The 21,904-nt window shown below is 35.8% G+C and overlaps 1 long non-coding RNA gene across 2 annotated transcripts; it reads right to left on the bottom strand.

Annotated features, from left to right (window-relative positions):
- Positions 1–9,990: 9,990 nt before the first annotated feature.
- LOC145722512 (uncharacterized) lies at positions 9,991–21,640 on the bottom strand. Of its 2 annotated transcripts, none has more exons than XR_014146809.1 (3): positions 21,485–21,640; positions 12,390–12,545; positions 9,991–11,144 (listed from the first exon to the last, which is right to left on the bottom strand). It is a non-coding gene; the product is annotated as an uncharacterized LOC145722512 (long non-coding RNA). The 2 variants fall into 2 exon arrangements; XR_014146808.1 differs by lacking the exon at positions 21,485–21,640 and adding an exon at positions 18,035–20,994.
- Between the last annotated feature and the right edge of the window lie 264 nt (positions 21,641–21,904).

Here is a 21,904-nt window from a genome sequence, read left to right as displayed (position 1 = left end):
TGTGCATTTAATTCCCTGATCAGGTGAGGCCACCATTTTTGCTGTGCAGATGGGGAAAGCCATGGGCTGTGTTCTCATTTAAGTACCACTGTAAGAAAGACTGTTGGATGAGCAGTGAAACTTCCTGTGTGCTGTGATTAGGCTCCTTGTCAGACAGGGTAAAGGCTGTATTCAGCAATGAGTGGGACTATAAATTAGTTTGCCTGCTTGGGCACAGTGGGAGAAGCAGCTCTAAAAGGGGAAAAGCTCTTTGTCTTAACTCCAGCCAACCTGCACCCCAAGTTCCCTGGGAAACAGAGACACTGACTTTGCACTGCAGACCATCAGCTCTGCTTGCCCATCTTGGCTCAAGTTGCTCACTTAAATAGCTTCCAGATGCTCTCACCAGCACTTTTGGACCAGTGGGGCCCAGCAGTCACAGTGGATGTGGCTATGTTTCAGCTTACTTCCCTGGTAACCAGCCTTTTTACTACATCTTATTCCTATTTTATCAATGGCTCTTCAAACCCTGAGGGTATCTATGGATGTTTACAAAAAAGTTTATGGTTTACCTACTTTGACAATATCAGGTTTTTAAAAAGCACCTCTTCTCTCTAGGGCCTCCCACAGGCTGCTTCAAGCCCCTTTCTTCCTTGGCCTGAGTTAAAACTACTTGATCAATTGCATTTCTACAAGAAGTGCAAAGGAAGGAAAAAGGAAACAAAAACTCTCCTTAGCGTGCATGACATTAAATCTGGAACAAGGTTTGGTAAATGTAGAATTTGAAAGTAATCCATTAAGCTTAGCACCAAAGCTTATGTTTGGGTGTCTTTTCTATCACATGAAATGTTTAGAATTGCTTATCTTACTGAGATAAAAGGGACAGATCTGAATAAGGTCTTTTATAGTTACCAATAAACATATAAGTGCCCTTACTTTTGGGATGGATAGGATTCAATTAAGACCCAATTCAAAAACTCTATTACCCATTTGCTAGAAAGACAGTGAAACAAGGAAGAAGAAAAAATAATGTATCAAAAATTGTGATTTTTGACCTGCTGGATTTACTGATGGGTTTTAAGGGGCAACAATAACATATAAACACAAAACTTTATTTTAGAAAGTGGTTTAGGTGATTGCAGGAGCTGTTCTCTGAGGAGAGTTTTCAAAATATTATCATTAAAAAAATCAAAATATGAGCAAAAATTTTAAATAATGGTACTGCAGCAAAGATGCAGTCTTGGCAATAAACATTGATATTCCCCAACTGACTTAAATTTGATTGTGCCAAATGAGTAACGCTCATGAATTAATGTAAATTATTTATTGAAATTCTTATGCCTCCTCTTCAGCAGAACCTTGTCAGAGAAGAATAGATCCTCATAGTACTCTACCCTTAGCTTTCTGTCAGGAACATTTTAAATTACTCATATAATGTTGCTTACATGTCTACTTGTAGGAGCAGTTAGAGCCTCAAAATGCCCCATACTGAATAAATACCATGTGAGCAACTCTTTCTAAAAAGACTCATTGCCTTCAATGGACATTTGCCATGGAAGGCAGGGAGTTAAGACTTTGGGATGTGAGGTATGTTTCTTACTGTGTAGAGTTGGGCTTGGTTTGTTGTTTATGCTCATTCTCTCTCTTGTTCTCCCTCAACTTAGAATTGTATGTAAAAGCCTGACATCATGACCAACTGAGTTTCTCTCACTGTGTCTTTATCATTGATGTTTTAAGGAAACTCCAGAGTTCACTGTAATTTTTTTAATGCTTATCAGCATCAACTAGGTGGTTCCACTATTTGGTATGACACAGAGGAATTTTTGCATTGGAGGTTAGAGAAAGCAAATTAATGAAAACAAAGATATACACTGTGAGATGACTGATTTTTACCTTCTAAATATATTCATATTTCAAATGATGAAAACAATTTGCAAAACTTAACTTTAAGGGGTGCCTGGGTGGCTTAGTCATTAAGTGTCTGCCTTCAGCTCAGGTCATGATCCCAGAGTCCTGGGATCGAGCCCCGCATTGGGCTCCCTGCTCCGCGGGAAGCCTGCTTCTCCCTCTGCCCCTCCCCTGCTTATGTTCTCCTCTCGCTGTGCCTCTCTCTGTCAAATAAATAAATAAAATCTTTAAAAATTTTTTTAAATACACATATATATTACAAATCCAAGCAGAAGAACAAAAAGAACAATAAATAATTTCCAAATATGATAAAGGGATACTTCTATGTATTCAGTAAATCCTACTTTAGTTGCAAGTAAATTCTTCCTTTTTCAAAGCTCTAGTTCCATTTATCAATTTACTCTCAGGTTTTAAATTGGCAAACTCAGCTTTAGTGTCCATAATAAATTTTTTTCTATAAGAACATCATACTTGTTCTTGCATATTTACTTGGTCAGAGTGCTGTGTTATGTAATGTCACTTAGCCTCATGTATGTCCTACTAAAACATCTCAATACATCCTGAAATAACTTTCTCTTTGAGGCTATTCTGCCTTTTATAGTGGAAGCGGATGGTGGCATTGTGGCTATTCTAGAGGTTTCTTACTTCTTCTTGTGAAATTTCTCTAAGTCAAAGACTCAGCAACTTTTCCTAGAGTCAAGTTAACTATAAAACATGTCTTTATACTCAGTGTTCCACATTAAGAGGAGAGCTTTCTTATTTGAGGAAGTGAGAGCCAAGTGGATTAAGTATCCTGAGATCCGCCCCCACCCCTCTTTTCTCTCTCTCCTTTGAATTTCCATTGATGCTATAAATAATGAATCTAAAACAAAAAAGATGCTGGAAGCAAATAGGCACCATGGGTATTATTTGCTTCATATTTATTAGAGATTTCAAAAGTAAGGATAACAAATATATTTGAGGTATTAAATGCTTTGCATATTGTGTATGTAACTGCATACATGGAGTTTGAGAAACACTTTCAGTAAAATAGAAAGAAACTGGAGAGGCCTTTGAGACAATTAACAAATGTTAAAATATCAGTTCTAGTGTTAAGTGGTTTCTAAACCTTGGAAGATATTTTGCTCCTCTGAGGTTCAGTGTCATTATATAAAAAATTTTTTTTAATAAAGATAATAACCTGTTCCACAGAGTTGTTGGAAACATTGTATGAGAGTAAAATGAACAGTGCCTGGAACATAATAAATTCTCAGTGAAATTATTCACTTAAAGCTTCAGAAATGTATTGCTAAAATATTTTCTGAAAAAATGCCTTCAAATGATAAAACATATTTTAAAATACTTTTTTACATGTTAAAATTGTATCAGTTGGTCTTCTTTCCCTGGGGCCTCCAGGTGCTCTTGACATCAGTGGACAGATGGGAAGACTTAAAGTTTGGATTGAGGAGTTGGATACATTTTTTTTAAAAAATGAACATGTGTTGTGTGCTACTGCATCATTATTTCATATATTTTCAAAAAATCTATGTATTATTGTATATACTTCTCATACCTATTTCAGGAGTGTGTATGATTACTCCTTCTTTATAGATGAAGAAACAGAAGCTCCAAGACAACTCAGTTTTAAGAAATGCTCTGCTCCTCTTCAAGATCTGTTATGCTATTTTTAAATTTATGATAATAAGAATTGATTTGGATTCTTTTTCCCCTTTTAAGATTAGTTTAAGAAATACATAGAGTGATCACCTAATAACCTACAAGAGCTGGCTGACTGTATTCAGGTGAAATGGACACTATTGATGAATGTTTTCTAACCCAGGACCTATCTTTTGTTGAGACCCAAGTATATAATTGACTTCCTGTGATGATTCCGGGCAGATAGTAAGGCTAGATATTTATGTCCGGAGATTTTGTCTTTGCACCAGTAAGTTTCAGAGGCGTTTCATATCTTCTTGACAACATAAGTATATAAGGTTAAATATTTCCTAAAAGATATATCACATATCATATTTTTAAAATTATTATTCTCTGTGACATATACTGGTTCTGATACACATTTAATTTTTTAGACAGGAAGCTAATATATGTATAAGTTAATTCCCTCACTTTATTGAAAGTGGAATTAGATTGAGGAATGCCAAGTAAAAAAAAAAAAAAAAACATGTTAAAATGACGTGCCCAATACCACTCATCATCTCTATAATTGTGTTAAATATTGGAAATATCTGGTTACCTTTTATGACTCTACAGGGTGGGTTCTTCAGTTTTCAGGATGGAGGAGTCATTAAATCCTCCCTAATCACTTCCATGATGCTGTCCCTTCTCAATGAGTCTGAGTGGTCAGTTCTTAGATTGATCTACCTGCAGACTACTTCATGAGATGCCACCAGGATGGCTGATCACAGGCTGAAGGTAGGAATCCATTCACTCTGAAGTACAAAAAGGAATTACCTTTAAAGATTCTCAAGTACTAATGCAGAGGAATAGAGGGGGAAAATGAAAAAGCTTTATTTTTAAATTAATATTAATAGATGTAAACCTGAACAGCTGCTGTGACCAGCTATAATCTAGTAGTCGTCAAGGTGTAGGGAGTAGAATGATGCAATATTTAATGCTCTGGGGAACAATATTTAAAATTTGCCTATAGATATTTCAGGGTCACATGTCCTTAGATGCTTATCTCATCTGCATTTAAAAAAAGAATTGATTGCCATAATATCTCTTTGCCCAGTGCTTTTTATTGGACTGTGGTTTCTTAATTATAATTGACATGTAAGCAAATTTATGTAACTGTGAGGTGCAATACTTTTTAAAGGGACAGAAAGCTGTTATAGGGAATACTATCAGAAAAAAAAAAGGGAATAATTATTCTGGCTAAGACACAGCTACAATGTTGGTTGTAGAGTTGGGGAAGACCACAAGAAATCAGGCTTGATTCCTACCTTGCCTGTTGTCTCGGAGCACTTGAACAAGTCATTGGACTCTCTAGACCAGTGCTATCCAATCAAAACTCCAGCAACAAATTCAAGTTTTATATGCAGTTTTCTCTGCATATTAAAAAAAAATACTTCTAAAAATTTAAGACTTAAATGAGATAGTATATATCAAAGCACCTAACATGATAAATGCTCAATATATTTTTACATATTTAGAATGAAAATATATAAGCATAAAGTCCAAGATAGTGGAGATGTTCTTATAGTGGAGCAAATCTGTAGGTTACAGAACATAACATTTTTCCAGTTCATAAAATCTGACATCTATCTTTGGTTTTCCTTTTCTTCTGGTGGCAGCCCCTGGATTTTTCTTTCAGGACTTTTCCTGAACAGAGAGTACTAGGTGATCCAAATCAGCCTGATCATCTACACCCGGAGTTTGAATTTAGGGCTGAAATGTCCAGGAAGGAACATAGTTGGAGGATCTCATTCCAATAGAGCATTCCAGAACAGACTGTCCATTTACTCCCACTGCCCATTTCCCTGGACCATCACTGGCTGCTGTCCTTTCTGAGGTCTGGTTACTCAATTTTTCCATTGATTCTACAAGATTCCCTAGCTTCTACATAAATTCCCCCCTTTGATTACTATAGTCACTTTCTGCCAAACACTCTGACTGGGCTAGGTAAAAAAAAAAAAAACTGGACTTCTAATTCCCAAACTTTTCTGATTTGAACACATCCCCCGTCCTAATATCTATGTCAACACTTTGGACAGATTGTTTCAAGCTAACTGAGAGATAGTTACATTTTGTTTGGTATATACTGGCAGGTTTTCTGATCTCTTGGGCTGTAGTGTCCCATAAGGGAGCCACCAGGTAGCCACATGATGGCTAACATGTAACATGTTATTTACATTTAAGTTGAAATTAAAATTTAGTTTATTTGCACTAGCCAACTTTCAGGTGCTCAAGAGCTACATATGACTAGTGGCTACTATATTGGACAGCACAGAATTTGAATATTTCCACCATCCCAGCAAGTTCTTTTAGACAACATTGGTCTAAGGCCTTTCCAGAACACTTGTTCAAAAATTCACTAAAGGTTAAGACACTTCTCTTTGAAGGTTGTTGAATAAAGACAAAATGAAGTTTGCAGTAAGGAAAAGAATTATCTGAAGAATGGAGATTAAATGTGTCTTGCATAAGAATAAAACTCACTTAAAGAATTATGGTGAGGATAATTACAATGCTTTAAGAAAGAGTGCATATGGAGATTAATAGACATTCAATATCTTAATTTTTCCTTTGATGATTAAGAGATCCTCTTCCACAGTATTCCTTCTTTAGGACAATGAGGAATTAAATTATAGAGTGACTTTAGAGACTCTGTAGTCATTCTCACTCATTTTAGAGTGAAGACGAATGTCCAGAGTACACAGGTCACTTTCTAGGTCACACAGCTCAGTTACCTGCAGAAACAACATGAGAACAACACACATCTCCTGAAGTATTAATCTGAACAGTTGTTCTCTGTTGGACAAGGTATATTCAGAATATCTACCTCAAAATCATTTCTGTATTATCTAAGTCAAAGATATTCAAATCACAGCTTTCCCTGCCTCCTATGAAATGGGTTATTGTGTAACTGCCATTTAACATGTATCTGTATTTCTCTAAAGGCCAGAAAAACGTTAAGTCAGACTCCTAGAGTTAATAACTAAGACTGACCCTGAACTGTCTAAATCTCATCCCCTGAAATTTGCAAGTCCTATCCACTTTCCCAAGCAACTGGGGAAATTAAGTCATCTTTTACAGGTGCATTTTGTTTAGGTAAACGTCCAGAGCTAAAATAATGTGTTGCATATGACGGAAAAAAATATATATATTTGTAGAATTTTTTATGATGTATATTGTAAGCAGGAACCAGAGAGAGCATTTCCTATTTTATATGAAAGGTTGTAGGTGAGGAAGAGTAAAATTGTCAAGCATATAAACCTGCATTTAATTAGGTCCATTTCAAAGAATCATATTCAAACATATGTAAATGAATATATATTTTTGTCCTTGGGGCCTAAATCCGTCAGGTCTTGAGTTCCGGGACTGACTCGGGACAGTCTTAAGTTTTACATTTCCTTAAGTGGTTTTGTATTGGCTTGGCCAAAGTCTCCCTGCCTGCCTGCCAAGTCTCCCTGTTACACATTTGATGGCTTCCTTCTGGGGCTTGCTAACTTTTGCTGTCTGACAAATGAATTAACAACAGGATATCATCAGAGTGGCTCCTAGATAATTAATGTCCATTTGACATTTCAGTGAGTTTATGCATTGAAAGACATTTGATTTTAACGCATACTCCTATCCTCAGCTTTGCTTGGAATTTTTTTCAGCTACTCTTTACAACCTTTTTGGAATAATGCTCATGTTTCCTCTCCCAGGCTAAATCAAATTTCATGTACTTTACTTACCTTCTTTCACGATTCCTTGTCTCCTTTCCCAGTGCTCTCATTGATTCTAAACTGAGTCATTACTGGCCTTTAAAAACCTACTGCCCTACTTAATTTTATACTTTTTTTTTTTCCTTTCTTCTGACTAGGTTAAATCAGTGCTCTGTGCTAGAGATGGTCTGCAGTGCCACAGACTGGAAGTCATTCCTTCTAGGAGACTAAAGATCTCAATTTTAAGAGAAAATCATAATACAGGGATAATTTACTTTCTGAGGAATGGTAGAACCAAACTGAACACTATTTTTTTTTATCATAGTCTTCTGATTCTGTGGGGGGCTTGGGGTTTTTTTATTGCTGTTTTTATTTTTGCTGACTGCACAAGCTTTTTTTTTTTTTCATTTTTTAAAATTTAAATTCATTTGTTAACATATAGTGTAGTGCTTCAGGAGTAGAATTTAGTGATTCATCAGTTGCATATAACACCCAGTGCTCATTACAACAAGTGCTCTCCTTAATGCCCATCACCCAATTATCCCATCCCCTACCCACCTGCCCTCAGCAACCCTCAATTTGTTCCTTATAGTTATGAGTCTCTCCTGGTTTGACTCTCTATGTGTTTTTATCATTTGTTTTTCCTGCCCTTCACCTATGTTCATGTGTTTTGTTTCTTCCACATAAATCATATGGTATTTGTCTTTCTCCGACTTATTTTGCTTAGCATAACACACTCTAGTTCCATCCATGTCATTGCAAATGGTAAGATTTCAATTTTTTGATGGCTGAGTAATATTCCATTGTGCGTGTGTGTGTGTGTGTATATGTGTGTGTATGTATATATATATACGCATATATATATATATATACACCATCTCTTCTTTATCCATTCATCAGTCGATGGACATTTGGGTTCTTTCCATATTTTGGCTGTTGTAGACATTGCTGCTATAAATATTGGGGTGCAGGTGCCCCTTTGAATCACTCTTTTTGTATCCTTTGGATAAATACTTAGTAGTGTAATTGCTGGGTCATAGGGTAGTTCTATGTTTAACTTTTTGAGGAATCACTATACGGTTTTCCAGAGGGGCTGTACCAGTTTGTATTCCCACCAGTAGCATAAGAGGGTTCCCCCTTTCTCTGTATCCTCTAACATGTATTGTTTCCTGAGTTGTTAATTTTAGCCATTCTGACAGGTGTGAGGTGGTATCTCATTGTGGTTTTGATTTGTATTTCCCTGATGACGGGTAATGTTGAGCATTTTTTCATGTGTCTGTTAGCCATTTGTATGTCTTCTTTGGAGAAATGTCTGTTCATGTCTTCTGCCCAATTCTTGACTGGATTTTCTGTTTTCTGGGTGTTGAGCTTGCTAAGTTCTTTGTAGGTTTGGGATACTAACCCTTTATCAGATATGTCATTTGCAAATATCTTCTCCCATTCTGTCATTTGCCTTTTAGTTTTGTTGATTGTTTCCTTTGCTGTGCAGAAACTTTCTATCTTGACGAAGTCCCAATAGTTCATTTTTGCTTTTGTTTCCCTTGCCTTTGGAGATGTGTCTAGCAAGAAGTTGCTGCAGCCAAGGTCAGAGAGGTTGCTGCTTGTGTTCTCCTCTAGCATTTTGATGAATTTCTGTCGCACATTTAGGTCTTTCATCCATTTTGAATTTATTTTTTGTGTATGGTGTAAGAAAGTGGCCCAGTTTCGTTCTTCTTCATGTGGCTGTCCAATTTTCCCAACACCATTTGTTGAAGAGATTGTCTTTTTTCCATTGGATATTCTTTCTTGCTTTGTCAAAGATTAGTTGACCACAGAGTTGAGGGTCCATTTCTGGGCTCTCTATTCTGTTACATTGATCTATGTGTCATTTTTGTGCCAGTATCATACTGTCTTGATGACTACAACTTTGTAATACAGCTTAAAGTCCAGAATTGTGATGCCTCCAGCTTGGTTTTCTTTTTCAACATTCCTTTGGTTATTCAGGGTCTCTTCTGATTCTATATCAGTTTCAGAATTCTTTGTTGCAGCTCTGTGAAAAATGGTGTTATTTTGATAGGGATTGCATTGAATGTGTAGATTGCTTTGGGTAATATAGACATTTTAACAATATTTGTTCTTCCAATCCCTGAGCATGGAATGTTTTTCCATTTCTTTGTCTTCCTCAATTTCTTTAATAATGTTCCATGGTTTTCAGAGTACAGATCCTTTACTCTTTGGTTAGGTTTATTCCTAGGTATCCTATGGTTTTTGGTATAATTGTAATCGATTCTTTGATTTCTTTCTGCTGCTTCATTGTTCGTGTATAGAAATGCAACAGACCTCTGTGCATTGATTTTATATCCTGCAACTCTGCTGAATTCCTGTATCAGTTCTAGCAATTTTTTAGTGTAGTCTTTTGTGTCTTCTACATAGATTCTGATTCTGTTTACCACCCTTTCAGAAAAGAAGCCAGGTAAGATAACCCTTATATTCAATGTAACAAAAACCCTCCTCTTCAATTCGCCTGTAAACATGTTTTTCAAACAAATGTAGATATTTATATCACTGGGTCCCAAACCTGGGTTTTGAGATGTCTCCTAAGAATTCTCCTTAGAATCTATTATTTAGTTTTGGGTACATTAGTCAATTTCCTAAAAATGTGACTTTTTATGCAAGTCCTTGAAATATACTGGATATAGCAGAGGGGTAGAGAGTGGTGGTTACAAGCCCAGAATATTGATTCAGATTACTTAAGCCCCACTGTTACCTCTCCACTTTAATTTTCTCATATGTAAATAAGAACAATAATAGTACATTCTTTATAGGATGTTATAAGGATTGAAAATGAAAATATAAAGAGCTTAGAAAGATTAAATATTTTGTTATAAAACAATGATAGTTTATTATAAATGAGAAGTCTATCTTTAGTAGCCTTGTCCAATAATTGATACAAGTCTTTTTTGTCTTCTCAGTTTCAAAGAGGCTAATAGGAAGCCTAGAGCACTAGAAGGCCATTTACAACTAATATTTTCCTCTTTAAAGACAAGGTGAGGGCGCCAGGGTGGCTCAGTCGTTAAGCGTCTGCCTTCGGCTCAGGTCATGATCCCAGGGTCCTGGGATCGAGCCCCGCATCGGGCTCCCTGCTCCGCGGGAAGCCTGCTTCTCCCTCTCCCACTCCCCCTGCTTGTGTTCCTGCTCTCGCTATCTCTCTCTGTCAAATAAATAAATAAAATCTTTAAAAAAAAAAAAAAAAGTGAGTCAGATGATATGTGTCCAAGAAGTTTAAATCATGACTATATGCAAATCTATTATTCGTACTATGCCTTAGGTTACTAGCTAAACAGCCAAATAAAAAGCCCAGATAAGAGTGGTTTAAAGAGATGGAGAGGAAAATTTTTCTCCCTTATGTCCTAGCCTCAGTGGTCTGTCTGTCCATCTCCACCTTTTTCAACTTAATGGAGGATCCATCGAATCCTATTGAAATAAAAAGCTTGGATGATCTCTTCAGTTGGATTCCTAGGAAATAAAACCTGAGACAGGTATTCATGTGAAAATGATTCAATAGTGTTATCAAGGAAAACCAGTAAAAGACTAGCAAAGTGGGACAGGATATTAAGGATGGCAAGCAATGCCAATGGAGGATAATATTACCTCAGTTGCCCCAGGAGAGGACACAGCAGTGGACATCACACCTTTAATGTACTAATCAAGTCACAATGGAGCTGGAGTATTTATACTCTGTACTCATTGGTCATTGCTTTGGATTAAATGAAGGAATTTACATTTACAGGCACTTCTGGCTTTCCCAGTTTGAGGCAAAAATCATTCCATCAGTCCAAGGTCAGCATGCCCGAAAGAGATACAGGTGTTGTCTGCAGAGAGAGGAAGCAGTCCTGGAGTTGGTGTGCACTAAAAAGGTAAAGAGTCACAGTGAATATTGGCAGAACATTACTACATGGAGGCATGATTCACTGAGAAGACCAATGTGGTCTACCAAATTCAATGTGGTTTTAATTTGCATTTTTATTATTAATGAGTTTTAAGAATTCTAACATCTTTTCACATGTTCAGCAGTACTTTTTATTTCCTTTTTTATCAAATGTCTAATAGATCTTCAGCCAATTTCAATTCTCCATAGTTTTATTAGGGAGATTGGTTACTTTTCTATGGTATGAATTACAGATATTTTATCTTTTTCAAACAGTGGCTTCTTGAAAAATGGACTATGTTGTCATTTTACTGGTAAGCATCACTGCTTTTTTTTTTTTTTTTGTAGTTTTGAGATATTCTACGTGGTGCTATAGTAGTACCCTTTTTATTATCAATTATTGCATTAATTGGGTTTTTTTTTTTTTAGAGTTTCCTATGGTATTGGTTTTGATCTTTAATAGATCCATAGTGATGTTTTTCTGGTTACCATTCTTCACTGATGTTAGTACAATGGTCTTTGTACATTTTAAAACAGAATCTCTTGGTCAAGCCCCTTTTATTAGTTATTTATTGGAGTTTTCTGGAGTATGGGGAGATGGCAGGGAAGCTGCCAGAAACAACACAACTGAAAATCTGTTTTTCTAGTTTGCTGCCAAAGATTCAGACTGCTTCCCACAAACATGGCTTTTCTGTGTGATTCCCTGATTATAATAGCGTGGGAGAGGAAAAATAATTTTCCCTTTACCCTACTGAGTTCTTTCCTGAGACCTCCCTGTAGTAAAAGCAAACAATTAAAAGGAGAAAAGCAGAATTTTAATAACATGCACCCCTCCTGTATATATGGGAGATACCCAGGAAAACTGAGTTACTCCCCAAAATGCCCAGTACCATCATCAGCTAAAGACAAAAGACGTTGGGGTAGGGGGGAACCAGTTTGGGAGGTTATCAGGTAAAGCACAATAAATAAGAATATGGTTGTTATGCACATGTAAGTCCCCCTTCATTGGTAAGGATTTCCAGAGATTTCTTGGTACAGAGAAAGAAAGACACCGTAGAAATGAAAATTTCCCTTATACATCTGAATGTCTCTTACAAAAAGGTGATTTCTATGTGGTTTTCAGAGCATTTCCTAGGTCTGCTATATCTTAATTACCAGCTCAAAATAATCATTATTACACAGAGGCACATTTTAGGGTGATATATTTGGCTCCTCTTCAGTCCCACCTTTGAAACTTGAAGTAAGAATGTTCACAATCCACACACTGAGTTGATAGATTTCTTGGTCCTGAGGTCAGTCCAGTTAAACAGCAGTGTCCTTGCACATGGGCTTTCAGAGTTAGGCCTTTATGGTGTGAACAGTCTTGTATTCAATATGGGGCACTTCAATAGAAACAAAAGAAAACCAGATAAATTGTTGTAGCAGACTATAAACCCAGTCTGAGTCCTCTAGATGCCTGACTCAAAGCCTCCTTTGCTGTTTGAATATCTCTGATATCATCAGGTGTGCAGGTAAACTTTGAGAGTGGCCCACATAGCCAAAGGCTTGAAGATTGTATAAACAAGCACTATTGTGGTTCCTTCTCTGATGTTTACATCAAGTTGTTCCCCTTCAGTTTACAGAACATAAGGAAAAAAATGACTAAGAACAAAAACTACACAAGTCAAAAGGGTAGGAGAAAATTGCAAACTTCAGTTTGGAAACTCATGGCTAGATTTTGAAGAAACTAGAAGAATTCTGGATCCCATACCTAAGTGGAAAATAGAACCTCAAAAACAATAGCACTAGAATATAATTATTTACAAAGGTGCAAACATAATTTTTCTCTCTACAATCACCCAGATTTCTATTAAAAATCACAATAACACTGTTTGCAAATTAAGTCTAGTTGAATAAATTTGGTCTGATAATTTACATAAGTGGAAAAAGAATAGCTATTGACCATATTGGCTCTTTTAAATCTGCTTTGCTAGAACTGAACTTTTTTTTAAAGTATGGTTGACATACAATGTTATATTAGTTTCAGGTGTACATATTGATTCAATGATCTATATGTTATGCTCACCACAAGTAGAGCTAACATCTGTCACCATACGTACAATATTATTTACTATATTCCCTATGCTGTATTTTTTATCTTCATGACTTATCTTTCACTCATCCCCCTACCAGCCTTTCCTCTGGCAACCACCAGGATCTCTTGGTTTGTTTGGTTTTTTAGATTCCACAGATAAGAGAAACATGAATACCATGATTTAATTTATTTCATTTAGCAGAATATATCTGCTGGATCTAGCCATGCTGTGACCAATGGCAAGATCTCATTCTTTTATGACTGAATAATATTCATGCGTGTGAGAGCGTGTGCACATGTGTGTATACTACAGCTTCTTTATCCATTTGTCTATAAAGGGACACTTGGGTTGCTTCCGTGTCTTGGCTATTGTAAATAATGCAATAAACAAAGAGGTGCATATATCTTACCAAATTAGTGTTTTTGTTTTCTTTGGGTAAGTGCCCAGTAGTGAAATTATTGGATCATAAAGCACTTCTCTTTTTAATTTTTGGAGGAAGCTCCATACTGTTTTCACAGTGGTTACACCAATTTACATTGCCATCAATAGTGCACAACGGATCCTATTTATTCACATCCTCACCAACACTTATTTCTTGTCTTTTTATACTACCCATTCTGACATGTGTGATTTGATAACCTCATTGTGGTTTTGATTTGCTTTTCCTGATGATTAATGATGTTGAGCATCTTTTACATATCTGTATGTCTTCTTTAAAAAAACGTCTTTTCAAATCCTCTGCTCATTTTTTAAGCAATTTTTTTGGTGTTGTACAAATTCTTTATGTATTTTGGATATTCTCTTATGAGATATATCATTTGCAAATATTTTCTCCCATTCAGCAGTTTGCCTTTTCTTTTTGTTGATGATTTCCTTTGCTGTACAATGTGTTTTGTTTTAGTGTAGTCCCAGTAGTTTATTTTTTATTCTGTTTCCCTTGTCTGGAGACATATTCACAAGTCCAAGAGATTATTACCTGTTCTCTTTTAAGGATTTCATCGTTTAAAGTCTCACATTTAGGTATTTAATCCATTTTGAATTTACTTTTGTGTATAAGTGGTCGTTTCATTCTTTTGTGTGTATTTATTCAGTTTTCCCAATACCATTTATTGAAAAGAATGTCTTTTTCCCATTTTTTATCCTTGTCTCCTTTGTCATAGACTGACCATATAGGTATGGGTTTGTTCGAAGCTCTCTATTCTGCTCCATTGATCTATATGTCTATTAGTATGCCAGTACCATACTGTTTTGATTAATATAGCTTCATAGTGTATCTTAAAATTGGGATTGTGGTACCTCCAGCTTTGTTCTTCCATCTCAAGATGGTCTTGGCTATTCAAGGTCTTTTGTGGTTCTATGCAAATTGTAGGATTATTTGTTCTAGTTCTATGAAAAATGATGCTGGTATTTTGATAGAGATTTCATTGAATCTGTAGATTGCTTTGGGTATTATGGACATTTTAACAATATTCTTCCAATCCACAAACATGGAATACCTTTCCACTTGTGTCTTCTTCAGTTTTTCATCAATGTCTAAGTTTTTCACCGCTATGGTTAAATTTATTCCCTAGTAATTTTATTTCTTTTTGTACAGTTATAAATGGGTTTATTTTCTTTCTACTACTTCATTAGTGTATGGAATCAATAGATTTCTATTAATTTTATATCCTGAAACTTTTCTTAATTCATTCATCAGTTCTAATAGTCTTTTGGTGGAGTCTTTAGGGTTTTCTATATGTATACTCAGTATCATATCATCTGTGAATAGTGACAATTTTCCTTCTTCCTTATTGATTTGGATACCCTATTTCTTGTCTGATTACTATAGCTAGGACTTCCAGTACTATGTTTAAATAAAAGTGGTGAGAGTGAACATCTGTTTTTTTTTCTGACCTTAGAGGTAAATCTCTCAGTTTTTCACCATTGTGTATGATGTTCACTGTGGATTTTTCATATAAGGCCTTTATTATATTGAGGTGTTTTTTCTTTAAACCCATTTTTGTTGAGAGTTTTTATTGTGAAGAGATGTATTTTCTTAAATGCTTTTTTTCCTGCACCTATTGAGATGACCATATGGTTTTTAATTCTTCCTCTTGTTAATATGATGTATCACAATAGCTGATTTGCAAATATTGAACCACATTTGTATCCCTAGAATAAATCCCACTTAATCATGGTGAATAATAATTTTAATGAACTGTTGTATTTGGTTAATATTTTGTTGAGGATTTTTGATCTGGGCTTGTAGTTTTTGTTTTTTTTTTTTTGTAATGTCTTTGGTTTTGGTATTTAATACTGGTCTCATTGAATGATTTTGGAAGTTTTCCCTCATCTTTTAGTTTTTGGAATAGTTTGAGGAAAATCTAAATGGGAAAATTCACCTTTGAAGCCATCTGATCCTGGGCTTTTGTGTGTTAGGAATTTTTTTTATTACCAATTTAATTTCATTACTAGTAATTGGTCTGTCAAATTTTCTATTTCTTCCTTATTCAGTTTTGGAAGATTGTATGCTTTGGGGAATTTATCCATTTTCCTAGGTTTTTCAATTTCTACTCTTTTTTATTTCTGTCCTTTTACTAGTGTTTGACTTTGTTCTTCTTCCAGATTCCTTAGTTGTAAGTTAGGTTGAGATTTTTCTTGTTTCTTGACAAGGATGTCCACTTTTATTTAACACAGTACTGGAAGTGTTAGCCATAGCAATCACTCAGAAAAAGAAAAGGCATCCAAATTGGTAAGGAAGAAGTAAAACTGTCACTATTTATAGACTACCTGATATTCTATATAGAAAATCCTAAAGACTCCACCAAAAACCTATTAGAACAGATAAAGGAAGGGGTGTCTGGGTGGCTCAGTCAGTTGACATTACAACTCTTACTTTGGCCCAGGTCATAATCTCAGGGTCATGAGATTGAGCCCTGCCTTGGGCTCCACACAGCAGGGAGTCTGCTTAAGATTCTCTCCCTCTTCCCCTTCCTCTGCTCATGCTCACTTGCAAACTCTCTCTCTCAAACTCACTTGCGAACTCTCTCTAACTAAATAAATCTAAAAAAAAAAAAAACTGATGAGTTCAGTAATGTCACAGGATACTAAATCAATATACAGAATTCCATTGCATTTCTATGCACTAATAATGGAGCAGAAGAAGGGGAAATTAAGGAATTTTTTCTTGTAAATTACTATTTACAATTGTACCAAAAATAATAAAATACCTCAGAATAAACTTAACAAAGGAGGTGAAAGACCTATACTCTGAAAACTATAAAACATGGATGAAAAGATATTTCATGCTCATGGTTTGGAAGAATAAAAATTGTTAAAATGTCCATTCTATCCAAAGCAATCTACAGATTTAATGCAATCCTTATCAAAATACCAACAGAATTTTTCACAGAAATAGAATAATCCTAAAATTTGTATAGAACCACAAATGACCCCAAATAGCCAAAGCAACCTTGAAGAAGAACAAAACTGGAAATACCACAATCCCAGATTTTAAGATATACTACAAATCTGTAGTAATCAAAACAGTATGATACTGGCACAAAAATAGACACATAGGTCAATAGAACAGAATAGAAAATCCAGAAATAAACCCCTGATTATATGGTCAATTAACCTTTGATGAAGGAGGTAAGAATATGTAATGGGAAAAAGACAGTCTTTTCAATAAATGGTGTTGGCAAAACTGGACAGCTACATTCAGAAGAATGGAATTAGGCCACTTTCTTACACCATACCAAAAAAAAGTTAAAATGAATTAAGGACCTAAATATGAGACCTGAAATCATAAAAATTCTAGAGGAGAGCAAAAGCAGTAATTTCTCTGACATTGGCTATAGCAATATTTTCCTAGATATGTCTCCGGAGGTAAGGGAAATAAAACCAAAATAAGCTATTGGGACTGCATCAAAATAGATTCGGCACAGCAAAGTAAACAACCAACAAAACTCAAAGGCAACCTACTAAATTGGAGAAGATATTTACAAATGATATAACTGATAAAAGGTTAGTATCCAAAACATATAAAGAACTTAGCTCAACATCAAAAAAAATAATACAATTAAAAAATGTGCAGAAGACATGAATAGACATTTCTCCGACAGATGGCCAACAAATAAAAAGATGATCAACATCACTCAGCATCAGGGAAATGCAAATCAAAACCACAAGGAGATATCACCTCACACCTCTGAGAGTGGCTATAATCAAAAACACAAGAAACAAGTGTTGAGAATGTGGAACAACAGGAACCCTCATGCACAGTTGGTAGAAATCGAACTGGTACAGCCACTGTGAAAACAGTATGGAGATTACTCAAAAAATTAAAATAGAACTACCATATGATCTAATAATTCCACTACTGGGTATTTACCCAAAGAATATGAGAACACTAATTCAAAAAGATATATGCACCCCTTTATTGCAGCATTATTTACAATATCCAGATTATGGAAGCAGCCAAAGTGTCCATCAATACGTTAATAGATAAAGAAGAGGTGGTACATATATATAATGGAGTATTACTCAGCCATCAAAAAGAATGAAATCTTGCCATTTGCGACAACATGGGTGGATCTAGATAATATAATGCTAAGCAAAATAAGTCAACCAGAGAAAGACAAATACCATATGATTTAATTCATATGTGGAATTTAAGAAACAAAATCAACTAGCCAAGAAAAAAAGAGACAAACCAAAACCAGACTCTTTACTACAAAGAACATACTGATGGTTACCAGAGGGGAGGTGGGTAGGAGGATGGTGAAATAGGTGAAGGGGATTAAGAGTACACTTACATGTGTGCCTTGGTGGCTCAGTCGGTTAGGTGTCTGCCTTTGGCTCAGGTCATGGTCCCAGAGTCCTGAGAGAGAGTCCTGCACTGGGCTCCCTGCTCAGCGAGGAGTCTGCTTCTCTATCTGCCCTTAACCCTGCTTGTGCTCTCTCTCTCTGAAATAAATTAAAAAAAAAAAAAAGTACACTTACCTGATCAGCACTGTATCATAGAATTACTGAATCACTACATTTTACAACTAAACCTAATACAACACAGTATGTTAACTATACTGGAATTAAAATTTAAAAAGACCCACTTCTGTGCTCATCCATAAAAAGCCACTCCTCATCCATTAACTTTTTGTCATGAGATTATGGCAATTCAGTTCTATCTTCAGGCTCCACTTTTAATTGTAGTTCTCTTGCAATTTCCACCATATCTGCATTTACTTCCTCCACTGAAGTCCTACCCTTCAAAGTCATCCATCAAGGTTGGGATAAAGTTTTTCCAAACTCGTGTTAATATTGATATTTTGCTCTCTTTCCATGAAGCAAAAATGCTCTTGATGTCTCCAAATGGTGAATCCTTTCCAGAAGGCTTTCAATTTACTTTGCCCAGAGCCATCAAAGGAATCAGTATCTATGGTCTTGCAAAATGTATTTCTTAAATAGTAAGACGTTAAAGTCAAAATGACTTGTCTATTTCTCTCTATTCATGTGCTGCAGAATGTATATTGTTAGCAGGTGTGCAAATGACATCAATCTTGTTGTACATCTCCATCAGAACTTTTAGATAACCAGATGAATTGCCAATGAACAATAATATTTTGAAATAAATCTTTTATTCTGATAAGGTCTCAACAGTGGGCTTAACATATTTAGTAAACCATGTTATAAACAGATGTACTGCAATCCAAGCTTTTTTGTTCCATTTATAGAGCACAGGAAGAATAGATAGGGCATAATTTTAAGGGCCCTAAGATTTTTGAAATGGTGAATGAGCATTGGCTTCAACTTTAAGTCATTAGATGCATTAACCCCTAATGAGAGAGAGGGCCTGTCCTTTGAAGCTTGAATCCAGGCACTGACTTCTCCTAACTATGAAAATCCTACTTGGTATCTTCTTCTAATAGAAGGCTATTTAATCTACATTGAAAATGTATTGTTTAGTGTAGCCACCTTCATTAATGATCTTAGCTAGATCTTCTGATCTTTTGCTGCAGCTTCTACATCAGCACTTGCTGCTTCATCTTGCTCATTTGGGTTATAGAGATATCTTCTTTCCTTAAACTTCATGGACCAACCTCTGCTAGTTTCAAACTTTTTCTTCAGCTTCCTCACCTCTCTCAGCCTTCATAGAATTGAAGAGTTAGGGCCTTGCTCTGGATTAGCGTTTGGATTAAGGAAGTTTGTAGTTGGTTTCATCTTCTATTCAGACCCTCAAACTTTCTCCATATCAGTAATAATACTGTTTTACTTTCTTGTCATTCATGTGTTCACTGGAGTAGCACATTTAATCTCCTTCAGGAACTTTCCTTTGCATTCACAACCTGGCTGTTTGGAATAAGAGGCCTAGATTTCAGCCTATCTTGGCTTTTGACATGCCTTCCTCACTAAGCTTAATTATTTCTAAAATTTTATTTAAAGTGACAGATGTGTTACTCTTCCTTTCACTTGAACATGTTGAGGCCACTGAAGGGTTAATAATTGGCCCAATTTCAATACTGTTGGGTGTCAGGGAATAGGGAGGCCTGAGAAGGGGGGGGGCGGGTAACCCCTGATGAGGGCAGCAGTCAGAACACAAACATTTATCAATTAAGTTCACAGTGTTATGTGGCCATGGTTTGTGGTGCCCCAAAACATGTACAATAGTAACATCAAAGATCATTGAACCCACATCACCATAATGAATATAGTAATAAAGTTTGAAATATTGTGAGAATTACCAAAAATGACACAAACACAGGAAGTGAGCAAATGCTGTTGGAAAAATGAAGCCAAGAGACTTGCTTCAACACTGAGTTGCCACAAACTGCATTTTTAAAAAAATGCAGTATCTTCAAAGTACAATATAGAAAAGCACAATAAAACAAGTATGTCTGTGATATCCAAGATTGTAAGGAACTTACATAACTCAGTAGCAATAAAGCAATCCAATTAAAACAGACAAAAGACACGAATAAACTTTTTCCAAAGACAGTATATGAATGTCCAACAAGTACATAAAGATGTTCAATATCCCTAGTTATTAAGGAAATACAAATTAAAACCACAACAAGATATCACTTCATACATGTCAGAATGGCTGTTATCAAAAAGATGAGAGCTCACAAATGCTGGCATGGATATGGAGAAAAGGGAGCTCTTGTACACTCTTAGGACTGCAACTTGGCACAACCACTATGGAAAATGGTATGTAGATTCCTCAAGAAATTAAAAATAGAATTAACCATATGAACCAGCAATTCCATTTCTGGGAATATATCCAAAGGATATTAAAATGCTAAGTCAAAGAAATATCTGCACCATGTTCATCCCAAGATTATTTACAATAGCCAACACCTGGAAACAACTTGTGTTTATTCATGGATGAATGGATAAATAAGTTGTTGTATACATATACAGTGAAATGTTATTCAGCCATAAAAAACAAGAAAATGGTACCATTTGTGATAACATGGATGGACCTTAAAGCCTTATGCTAGGTAAAATAAGTCAGACAGAGAAAGACACATAATGTATGATCTCACTTAAATGTGGAACTTTATCCCTCCCACCCCCAAACAAAACCAAACCCCATGGGTAGCACAGTCGGTTAAGCATCTGCCTTCAGCTCAGGTCATGATCCCAGGGTCCTAGGATCGAGCCCCGCATCAGGCTCTCTGCTCCGTGGGAAGCCTGTTTCTCCCTCTCCCACTCCCCCTGCTTGTATTCCCTCTCTCGCTGTGTCTCTGTCAAATAAATAAAATTTAAAAAGATTAAAAAAAAACTCCATAAACTCATAGAAAAAGAGATCACATTTTTGGTTACCAGAGGCAAGGAGTGAGGAAAGGAAGAATTGGAAGAAGGTGGTCAAAAGTTACAAACTTCCAGTTATAAATCATTACTAGTCATATAATGTACAACATGGTAAGTACAGTTATTACTGCTATATAATATATAGAAAAGGTGGTAAGAGTAGATTCTAAGAGCTCTCATCATAAGGAAATTTTTTTCCTTTTATCTATATGAATGTTGGATATTAATCACCACTTTTTGTGGTGATTATTTAAAAATATATTCAAATGAAACAATTATACTGTGCATCTTAAACACACAGTAATGTATGTCAATCATTTCTTAATAAAACTGGGAAAAAAATGTACCTATAACAAATCTTTACCAGTGTCACTATATCCAAGGAAATAGTTCACACAAATAGTTTCACGGGTTTATCTACATTTGGAAAGGAAGGGACAAGTTTAAAATTTTACCTTCTGTTCTCAACTAGGCACTACAGAGTGAAATCCTGGAGAGCGGACTTTGGTAATAATTCTTATCCTTTGCCAGCTTCTGCCAGTTTTCCAGGTTCCTGTCTGCAGGCTCTGCAGCAAGTACAGTATCTCAGCAGGCTCCATCATGGGTCACCAAACTGTAGGTGAAGAAAAATAATTTTATCTTTACCCTTACAGGTTCTTGGCTGAGACTCCCTGTAATAAGACATATAAATAGAAAAATAAACAAAGGTTTAATAACATGTATTCTTCTCATATACATGGGAAATACCCAGGAAAACTGAGTGACTCCCTGACTTGGCCCAAGCCAGTATCTTAAATATCATCTTTAGCTAAAGACAAAAGATGATATGTGTGGGGAGTCTAGTTATGGCAAAGCACATGAAATGAGGGTATGAT

Source organism: Leptonychotes weddellii, chromosome 1 (assembly GCF_054177405.1).
Source record: "Leptonychotes weddellii isolate Sample4059 chromosome 1, ASM5417740v2, whole genome shotgun sequence".
Classification (NCBI taxonomy): Eukaryota; Metazoa; Chordata; class Mammalia; order Carnivora; family Phocidae; genus Leptonychotes; species Leptonychotes weddellii.
This window is presented reverse-complemented; position numbering and strand designations above follow the sequence as displayed.